Source organism: Rhinatrema bivittatum, chromosome 2 (genome assembly GCF_901001135.1).
Source record: "Rhinatrema bivittatum chromosome 2, aRhiBiv1.1, whole genome shotgun sequence".
NCBI lineage: Eukaryota > Metazoa > Chordata > Amphibia > Gymnophiona > Rhinatrematidae > Rhinatrema > Rhinatrema bivittatum.
Window position 1 is genome coordinate 25434805 of NC_042616.1, and position 9500 is coordinate 25444304.

At 43.8% G+C, this 9500-nt stretch overlaps 1 protein-coding gene across 1 annotated transcript in view; it reads right to left on the reverse strand.

Annotated features, from left to right (window-relative positions):
• LOC115083153 (oocyte zinc finger protein XlCOF6-like) overlaps positions 1 to 8357 on the reverse strand; it is a 67574-nt gene extending 59217 nt beyond the window's left edge. Inside the window, exons 1-2 of the mRNA XM_029586961.1 lie at positions 7971 to 8357; positions 1729 to 1802 (exon numbers count right to left, since the gene is read on the reverse strand). The gene's annotated coding sequence lies outside the window, so the exon portion shown is untranslated. The remainder of the gene's footprint in view (positions 1 to 1728; positions 1803 to 7970) is intronic.
• Positions 8358 to 9500: the final 1143 nt, after the last annotated feature.

Here is a 9500-nt window from a genome sequence, read left to right on the forward strand (position 1 = left end):
TAACAGGATTGATTAAAGTTCAGGCTATGCAGCCCTAATATGGCAGGCAGCACAAAGGGCGTTGCTCTTGTGCTTCTTAGCTGCCAGAGCCGTAGTTCCTGTCACTTGTGTGTTCAGCCGGATAGCACCCGAGTTCAAGTGTGCACAGTTCTGTCCTGACCCCTATAAGTAAGGCGTCAGGTTGTGCATGGGTGCCTGCGTGTGGTTATGTGCTCAGTTAAGCACCCAGTTGAGTGCATTCAGCTATGCGCGCACCTCCGGGCACACTAGGTGCACAGGAAGGCGTGCACCTCCGCGCGTGATGGTCATTAAGTGCACACCTATGTGCATAGTAGGCGCACAACAGGGCCAGTCTGACCCATGTGTACCGAACGGTGGGGAAGATGTCGCCGCACAAGACCGTGCACAAGATGGCGCCTACCACGTGGAGTGCCCACCGAACTTGAAGCAGGACCTAGCCCATTGGGGGGCTGCTCAACCTGCTCGGAAATAACCTTCCCTTGCCGCAGCAGGATTCTGCAAGTCGTCGGTACGGCTCGCTGAGCAAGGAGACCGGAGGAAAGACTTACCGACACCCTTCCTCGTCTCTGGATCGGAGTTCTTCCTTGCCTACCTGGTCTCAGTGCTTACCAGCAGAGTACAGAGACAGTCTCCGGCTGTGGGGGGAGAGGACATAGACCATCACCACCACGCTCGGCTTCCTGCACCCGCTGCCTTTCAGCTGCTTCAGCAGCAAAGTCCACGCTGGGAGCCGGCTTACTAGATCAAGGCACACCTCTGAGGGATCTCGAAAATCGCCTCAGGAATTCTCAACTGGGGGAGGGACCAATAGGTTTCACCACAGGAGAGCAGGGCTCAATATTTCTCCAATTTTAGAGGTAAATTTTCCTATTCTAAGGAGTATTGGATTCCCAATAGGGAGACACAGTCCACATCTGCTAGGAGATGAAGAGATACTGAATGGCTGAGGTCACTGCAGGGGTATATCTAGGGTGACGTCAGCTTTGAAACCTTACTACATCTCCATCTGCTAGCAGGGGAGCTCATAACCCATTGGTCCTGAGTCCATCTGGCTCCATGCTAGGAAATTATGCTTTGAGTAAAAAAATATTTTCTCTTATTAGTTTTAAATGTATTACCTAGTAACTTCATTGTGTGTCCCCTGGTCTTAGTACTTTTTGAAAGAGTAAACAACTGATTAATGTTTACTCATTCCATTCCACTCAATATTTTATAGACCTCCATCATATCTCACCTCAGCCGTCTCTTCTCCAAGCTGAAGAGTCCTAACCTTTTTAGCCTTTCTGCAAAGGGGAATTGTTGCATTCCCTTTATCATTCTGATCGCCCTTCTCTGTGTATTTTCTAATTCTGTTATATCTTTTTTGCGATGTGGTGACCAGAACTGCACACAATACTCAAGATGAGGTTTTATTCTCCATTCCTTTCCTAATAATCCTAGCATTCCATTTACTTTCTTGGCTGCTGCTGCACACTGAGCAGACGTTTTCGATGTATGATCAACGATGACACCTAGATCCTTTTCCTGAGTGGTGATTTCTAATGTGGAACCTTGCATTATTATTTTTTTTTTGTTGTAAATAAGTTTTTATTCATGCAGCACATATTAAATACAGCATATGACACTGGGTTACAATGATTGCTTCAACAAATTAAAGATGGTTATATCTTGAAAAAGTTCTAAGAATTCCCCATATTAACTTCTTACAGCATGAAGTCTTGGTGTGTGTTCCCCATCTCCTCCCCCCTCAGTCCAGGAAAGGAGTCCTAAAGTTCGCCTTCCTGTAATGCAAGAGAAGCGCACTTAACCTAGACAAAGAATTCACAAAGCCATCAGAGTTTACAAAGCCAACAAAACTGGTTATAGTTTAAGGCCTAATCCCATATAAATATCCATGAGATCCCCCAAGATATAAACAACGGGGAATACGGGCTCTTAGACTGAATCACAAACTAACAAGTATGCATCGGTACTGCTGAGTTTTACCATTGCCAATAGTTCTGCCATGCTTCCTCAAATCTACACAGCTTATCCTTTTTAATGGCAGTCAATTTTTCCATATAGTAAATCCAATGCAAGCGGCGTAGAACACTATCAAAGGAGGGGGACGCTGCGTTCCTCCATTCCTGTGCCATTGTACCTCTCACCGCCTGTATAACAGCCTTAAGAAATAGGTAATGCTGCTTCGAGAGGTCACCGGTGGGACAGATTAATAGGACTGTTTTGGGCGTCAAAGGATAGAGAGATACATTCAGAAGAGTTTGCAACCACCCCTCAACCCGAACCGAGAGGGGTTGTATAACCGGGCAAGTCCACCACATATGGACATAATCTCCTTTCTGCCCGCAGTTTCTCCAACACAGATTGCTAGTATTAGGAAACATTTTATGCAGTTTTACCGGAGTAGTGTACCACCTAAATAACACCTTGTAGCTATTTTCCATTAAGGAGGCTGAGATGGAACTACGGCTTATCTGCAAAAAAACAACCCACATATCCCAATCCTCAATGGTAAATCCCATTGCCAGATCTTTTACACACGCAACCATAAATTTAGCACAAGTATTAAGGAGACAGGGTTCCATTCCTCTTACACCCAAGGGCTACTAGAGGCACTGTCTAATGGCTATAAATTAGTTCCCCAAGACTGGAAAGACTTGTCCTGCATGCTCCTCACCCCAGGTGTGAGAGAGAAAGGGGGCTTGTGTGGATGTGTATGCAAGAGGGCCCTTTATGAGGGCGTGTATGTGTTCTAGAGAGAAAGAGCATGTGTATGAGAAAGGGAGGAACAGAGGGAGCCCGTGTGAGGGGCAGTACTGAGAACCAGGTCAAATTCTGGGACTGGCGAAAGAGTGGAAGGGGTTGAGCCTAAAGGTCAAGAGGAGAGATACTGGCAGGTGGAGGAGTTGGGGCCTGAAAGGGCAAAGTGGCCAGGGGAGTAGGAACAGCGAGTAGAAGGGACACGTTTACAGTAAATTTCTAGGGAAATTCTGCATCTTTAAGTAATAACATTTTCTATATTAATTTAAAATGTAATGGTGAATAAAACGGAAAATGTCATAATGCCTCTGTATCGCTCCATGGTGAGACCGCACCTTGAATACTGTGTACAATTCTGGTCGCCGCATCTCAAAAACGATATAATTGCGATGGAGAAGGTAAAGAGAAGGGCTACCAAAATGATAAGGGGAATGGAACAGCTCCCCTATGAGGAAAGACTAAAGAGGTTAGGACTTTTCAGCTTGGAGAAGAGACGACTGAGGGGGGATATGATAGAGGTGTTTAAAATCATGAGAGGTCTAGAACAGGTAGATGTGAATCGGTTATTTACTCTTTCGAATAGTGGAAAGACTAGGGGGCACTCCATGAAGTTAGCATGGGGCACATTTAAAACTAATCGGAGAAAGTTCTTTTTTACTCAACGCACAATTAAACTCTGGAATTTGTTGCCAGAGGATGTGGTTAGTGCAGTTAGTATAGCTGTGTTTAAAAAAGGATTGGATAAGTTCTTGGAGGAGAAGTCCATTACCTGCTATTACGTTCACTTAGAAAATAGCCACTGCCATTAGGAATGGTAACATGGAATAGACTTAGTTTTTGGGTACTTGCCAGGTTCTTATGGCCTGGATTGGCCACTGTTGGAAACAGGATGCTGGGCTTGATGGACCCTTGGTCTGACCCAGTATGGCATTTTCTTATGTAAATGTTATTTTGACCAATATAAAGTTTGCAGAATTTTAAGTTTTTGTGCACAGAATTCCCCCAGGAGTAAGCTTTATTTATTTATTTATTTATTTATTTAAAGTCTCTTTTATACCGATGACCGTTCACACATCGCATCGGTTTACAGTGAAACAGTAACAATTGGGCGGAAACCCTTACATATAACTTTGCAAAACAGAGTAACTTATGGGCAGGGCCCTTACATGTAACTGAGTAAAAAGGAGGCTAAAACAGGGAAAGGGTATAGAGCTGACTATGCTGGGCAGAGTCCATGAGGTTAATAGATAGATACATCAAAATCACTAAATATGTATAAATCAAAACTATATACAATAGATAGAGACATAAATAGCCGAGTCAAAGGTACCAAATCGATAGGCATAAGACGGATTCCGATGGGTCAATTCATTAGTCATGTAGCAGATTCTTAGTTAGTCGAATTTTAGTTAGTCAGCAGGGTTTATGTAATGGATGGTGATATGTGGTAAGCTTGCTGGAAGAGCCATGTTTTCAGTTTTTTTTTGAAGGTGGGTGTGTATGTTACCAGGCGGATATCCGGAGGCAGGGAATTCCATATAGAAGGGCCGGCTAGAGAGAAAGCTCTACTTATGGTGGATGATAATTTAAAAGATTTGATAGGTTGGGGGCGTAGGGTTCCTTGGAGGGCTGTACGTGTGGGTCTATTCGAGGTACGGGGGAGGAGAGGGGGGTTAATCCAGTTGAGGTTAGAGTTCAGCAGACTTTTGTGGATGATAGAAAGGGCTTTATAGCGAATTCGAGAGTGTATGGGGAGCCAATGGAGCTTTATAAGTGTAGGGGTGATGTGCTCTCTTTTTTTTGAATTTGATAGAATCCTAGCGGCAGCGTTTTGTAATAGCTGTAAGGGTTTGGTATGGATAGCGGGAATGCCTAGCAAGAGTGCATTGCAATAGTCTACCTTAGATAAAATGATAGACTGGAGTACAGTGCGGAAATCAGAAAGGTGAAGCATTGGTCTCAGTTTTTTTATGGTTTGGAGCTTAAAATAGCATTCCTTGATGATGGATTTAATGAAGGGTTTGAAGGTAAGATGGTTATCAATAAGCACCCCCAGGTTGCGAACGTGTGATGGGAAAGATGTGGAAGAGTAAGCAGGTGGGATGTTTGGGAGCGGTGATCTGTTTGATATGATTAAGAGTTCAGTCTTACTGGGATTTAAAGCTAGTTGCATATCATTTAGTAAGTTGTTGATAGAGGAGAGACAGGATTCCCATTTAAGAAGAGCATTATGGAGAGAATCAGAGAAAGGGAAAATGAGTTGCACATCGTCCGCATAAATGAAATGCTTGATGTGGAGTTTAATGAGGAGAGTAGTGAGGGGGAGCATGTATATATTAAAGAGGGTGGAGGAGAGGGAGGACCCTTGGGGAACACCTTGGGGCAGACTAATGGGGTCAGATTCATTGTTATCAACTAATACAGTGAAAAGGCGGTCCTGGAGATATGATCGTATCCAGGATAGGGCATTGCCAGTAATCCCGATACTCCTGAGGATGTCGAGGAGGACATCGTGATTGACTGTGTCGAATGCCGCTGAGATGTCAAGCATGGCTATCAGATAGGAAGAACCTGAGTCAGTTCCTCTAATGAGGGTATCGTGTAGGGAGAGTAGCAGGGTTTCAGTACTTAAGTGCTTTCTGAAACCGTGCTGTGTAGAAGGTAGAATATTGTTTTGTTCCAGGTGTTCGGAGAGACGTGCGTTGACTATTTTTTCAAGGACTTTAGCTAGAAAGGGTAGGTTAGAGACAGGTCTGTAATTAGATAATGTGTCAGGGTCGAGATTAGGTTTTTTGAGTAGTGGTTTCACTACTGCTTGTTTTAGAAAATTAGGGACTGTGCCGTGCTCTAAAGAACAATTAAAGATTTTTGAGAGAGGTTTGGCAATCACCTCGGGGATGGCTAGCAGGAGTTTAGTGGGGATGGTTTCGGAGGGATGGGATGAAGGTTTTAATTTTTTAAGGATGTTTTGTACTTCAAGAGAGGATGAGGGGTCAAAACATGAGAGGGGGATCAGAGAGCTTATAGTGGGCAGACAGATATTGATGTTCTTATGTGAGAATTGAGCAGTGATGGATGAGACTTTGTTTTTGAAAAATTGAGCTAATTCATTGCAGCGATTTTTAGAGGGATTGACTGGTAGTTGTGTGGGAGTAGGAGAAGTGAGGTCCGCAACCATGGTGAATAGGGCCTTGGGGTTATATTGCATACCATGTATTTTTTTAGCATAGAAATTGCGTTTAGCCTGAAGGATAGAATTTCTATATTCATGCATTTTTTGGTAGTATAAAGTTTTAGTTGCAGGGGATTGGCATTTGCGCCATGACCTCTCAGCTGTTCTGAGTTGAATTTTAAGATTCCTAAGATCAGGTGTGTACCATGGTTTTCTGTTTCTACGGTTTGGGTTGATAGTTTTTGTTGTAAGTGGGCAATGTTTGTCTGCGATGCTGAGGGTAAGGTTGAGCCAGGTAGAGAAGGCATTGTTTGGGGATGAGACGTCCATTTGGCTGTCTATGTCAGCGCAAGCTTGTGAGATGGTATCAATATCGCATGGTTTGCGAAATTTAATTGAGATGGGCTGCTGTGGCGTGGAGGGGGACATTTGCGGGAGTGAGAGCTTAGTCTGAATCAGGGAGTGATCAGACCAGGGTACTGCAATGCATGACGGGGGATTGGTAGTGTTGATGTGGGAGTTGACAAAGATAAGATCAAGTGTGTGGCCTGCTTTGTGTGTGGGTGAGTTCACGATTTGTTGGAAGCCCATAGCTTCAAGGGAGGAGAGGAATGCTTCGCATGCTGGGGATTGTGGGGAGGTGTCCACATGTAAATTAAAGTCTCCTAGGAGAATAGTGGGTATGTCAGAGGATAGGGAGTTTGCAAAAAATTCGATAAGTGGGGACGAATCTTTCTCCAGGAGACCTGGGGGTGTATAGATGAGACACAGTTGGAGTGACTTAGATTTAAAAAAGCCAATTTCATACTGGTTTGGAATATCACATTTCTGGGATAGTAGTTTAAATTCCTTTTTTACAGCCAAGAGTAGGCCGCCACCTCTTTTCTTTTTCCGAGGGATAGAGAAAACATCGTAGATTTCTAAGGGTAGCTGGTTGATAAGGGGAGAGTCATGTTGTTTGAACCAGGTTTCCGTTACAGCACATATTTCAGGTTTAGAGTCTGTAAGGATATCATGTAAGAGATGGGTTTTCTTTTGGAGTGATTGTGCGTTAAATAGGATAATGGAAATGAGTGATAAACTGATGGCTTGAGTGCGTGTGAGCGTGTGTATTGGTATAAGCCTTCTTTTGCTGAGAGTGGTCTTGCGTTGTGTGGCCTGGTGAAATAATGTAAAGGGAAAAAATGGGTTGTGTCCTAGGTGGGAGGATAGAGAACAGTTTCCAATTAAAGGAGGCATTGTTGACCTGCCGGAGTATTGGGACTATAGATTAGGTTGAGACAGTTGTAATGCAGAAACTACCGCGAACTAAGATTATGTACTTTACAGACTATATAATGAGCTTATTGTCATATGTAAATGAGAAATGTTTTTAAATACATAAAATATATTGTAAAACAAAACAAGCGGGACTGGTACAGATCCTTACACAAAGACTACACATTAGGTGAATCCCTTACCTGAATCACACATGGAATGTACAGACAGACCCTCACCAAATAAGGAATATCAAATTGAAAAAAGTAATAACATCTACAAATTAATGACACTAAAGTAAAATTACAGGTTACAGAGAGTATGAAGAACAAATTTTAGGTTTATGTATGCAAGTAAAATTGTGAGCTTTGAGAGGAGCCTCTCGTGGGCTAACATCCCTCCTGTCTACCAGGGTAGTGCGTGCCTCACTCAGCTCCTATTCAAGCCACCTGGTCTTGTGGGGATTCTTCCTGCAAAAGTTTGACCCCTAAATCCTAACATTTTAATGTTCAGTATTTTGAAAGCCAAATTTATGGGAAACCTTAGGGCAGCAATCAGCGCAGCTCATGAGGAGGACTGAATTCAGGGCGGGGAGGCTGCTGAGATTCCGATTCAGAGACCTGAGCCCGCTTTGCTTTCCCTCCCCTGCTCCCTGTGCAGAGCCCCCTGCCTGGAGCTCCTCACACTCAGCGCTGCTGCTTCTGCTAGAAAATGTCACAGGGACACCGGGAAGAGAACAGGCTGGGAAGGCACCGCTTACCCTCCGGGGCTGAGCTTTACTGTAATCGTTTATTGCTAGTTAAGAAAAGTAAATTGCTTGGTTATGAGCACGAGGTGGAGGAGAAATCTTCATCTTCCATTTGCAGGCTGCAGCCACCGTCCCCCTTCATTGACCTGCTCCTCTTTCCACTTCTGAATGGCTGCTGCTGCGAAGTCATCAATCTGAAACTGTTGGCTGGGCTGCTGCTTCGAGTGCGTCATCTGTCAGCGACTAATAGCGGGACTGCTTCTGCTCGTGCGTCAACATTACAACTGCTGGAGTTAAAAAAAAAAAAAATTAACCTGAGCGTTAAAAATGTGCGCTGGAAATCCGAGCACAGTTTCGGATTATTGCAACTGCTCCGTTGCTTTTTAGCTCCTTTTTTTATTTGCTGCTCAGTCCCACCAGCAGTCGCAGATCGATGACGTAATTGAAGCAGCAGCCCAACCAACAACCTCAGAATGATGACGCAGAGCAGCAGGAGCCAATCAGAAGTGGCAAAAGGGGCAGGTCATTAGAAGGGGATGGTGGCTGCAACCTGCAGATGCTGGAAGACAGAGCTCTCTCCCCTACCTCGTGTTCATAACAAAAGCAATTTACTTGTTTAAGCAGTAATAAGCGATTGCGATAAAGTTCAGCCTCGGAGGGTAAGCGGTGCCTTTCCAGCCTGTTCTCTTCCTGGTGTCCCTGTGACATTTTCTAGCAGAAGCAGCAGCGCTGAGTGTGCGGAGCTCCAGGCAGGGGGCTCTGCGCAGAGCGGGCTGAGGTCTTTGATTCGGAACCTCAGCAGCCTCCCTGCCTAAAATTTAACCCTCCTTATGAGCTGCTCTGATTGTTGCCTTTGGTTTCCCATTAATTTGGCTTTCAAAAATTTGAGCATTAAAATATGATTTAGGTGTCAAAATTTTGCCAAGAAAAAAATCCCCACAAGACCATGTGGCTTGAATAGGAGCTGAGAGAAAGGGCTAAGCACCAACCCAGTAAAGAGAGAAGTTAGGCTCCTCTCAAAGCTCACAATTTTACTTGCATACATAAACCTAAAATTTGTCTTTCCTAGCATGTATTGGCATAGGTAATATCTTTGCTTCTATGAAATAATGCCACTTCTAAATTGGATCCAATGCCCTCAATTTTAGTTAAAGATAAGGAGCTTGGTCTTCTAGACCCTTTCTGAGTATTGCTAATGCTGCTTTAACCCATGGATCTGTTCCATCAATGTTAAAGATATCTTTGGGTCTTCTTGTTCTTAAGAATTCCTTGGATCCTAAATACTCTTAAAAATTACTGGCCAATATCTAGACTGCCTATTATTATGAAAGTAATAACTTCCACAACTTAATAATTTTGCTGAAAAGACCAATGCCCTTCACCCAAGGCAAACTAGTTTCTGCAACAGCTATAGCACAGAGACTGCTTTATTATCAATGACCAACAAAATCAGGTTGAATATTGATAAGGGTAAAGATGTCCTTCTGGTTTCAATCGATATGAGTGCAGCCTTTAATATGGTCGATCAGTGATATTGGAACA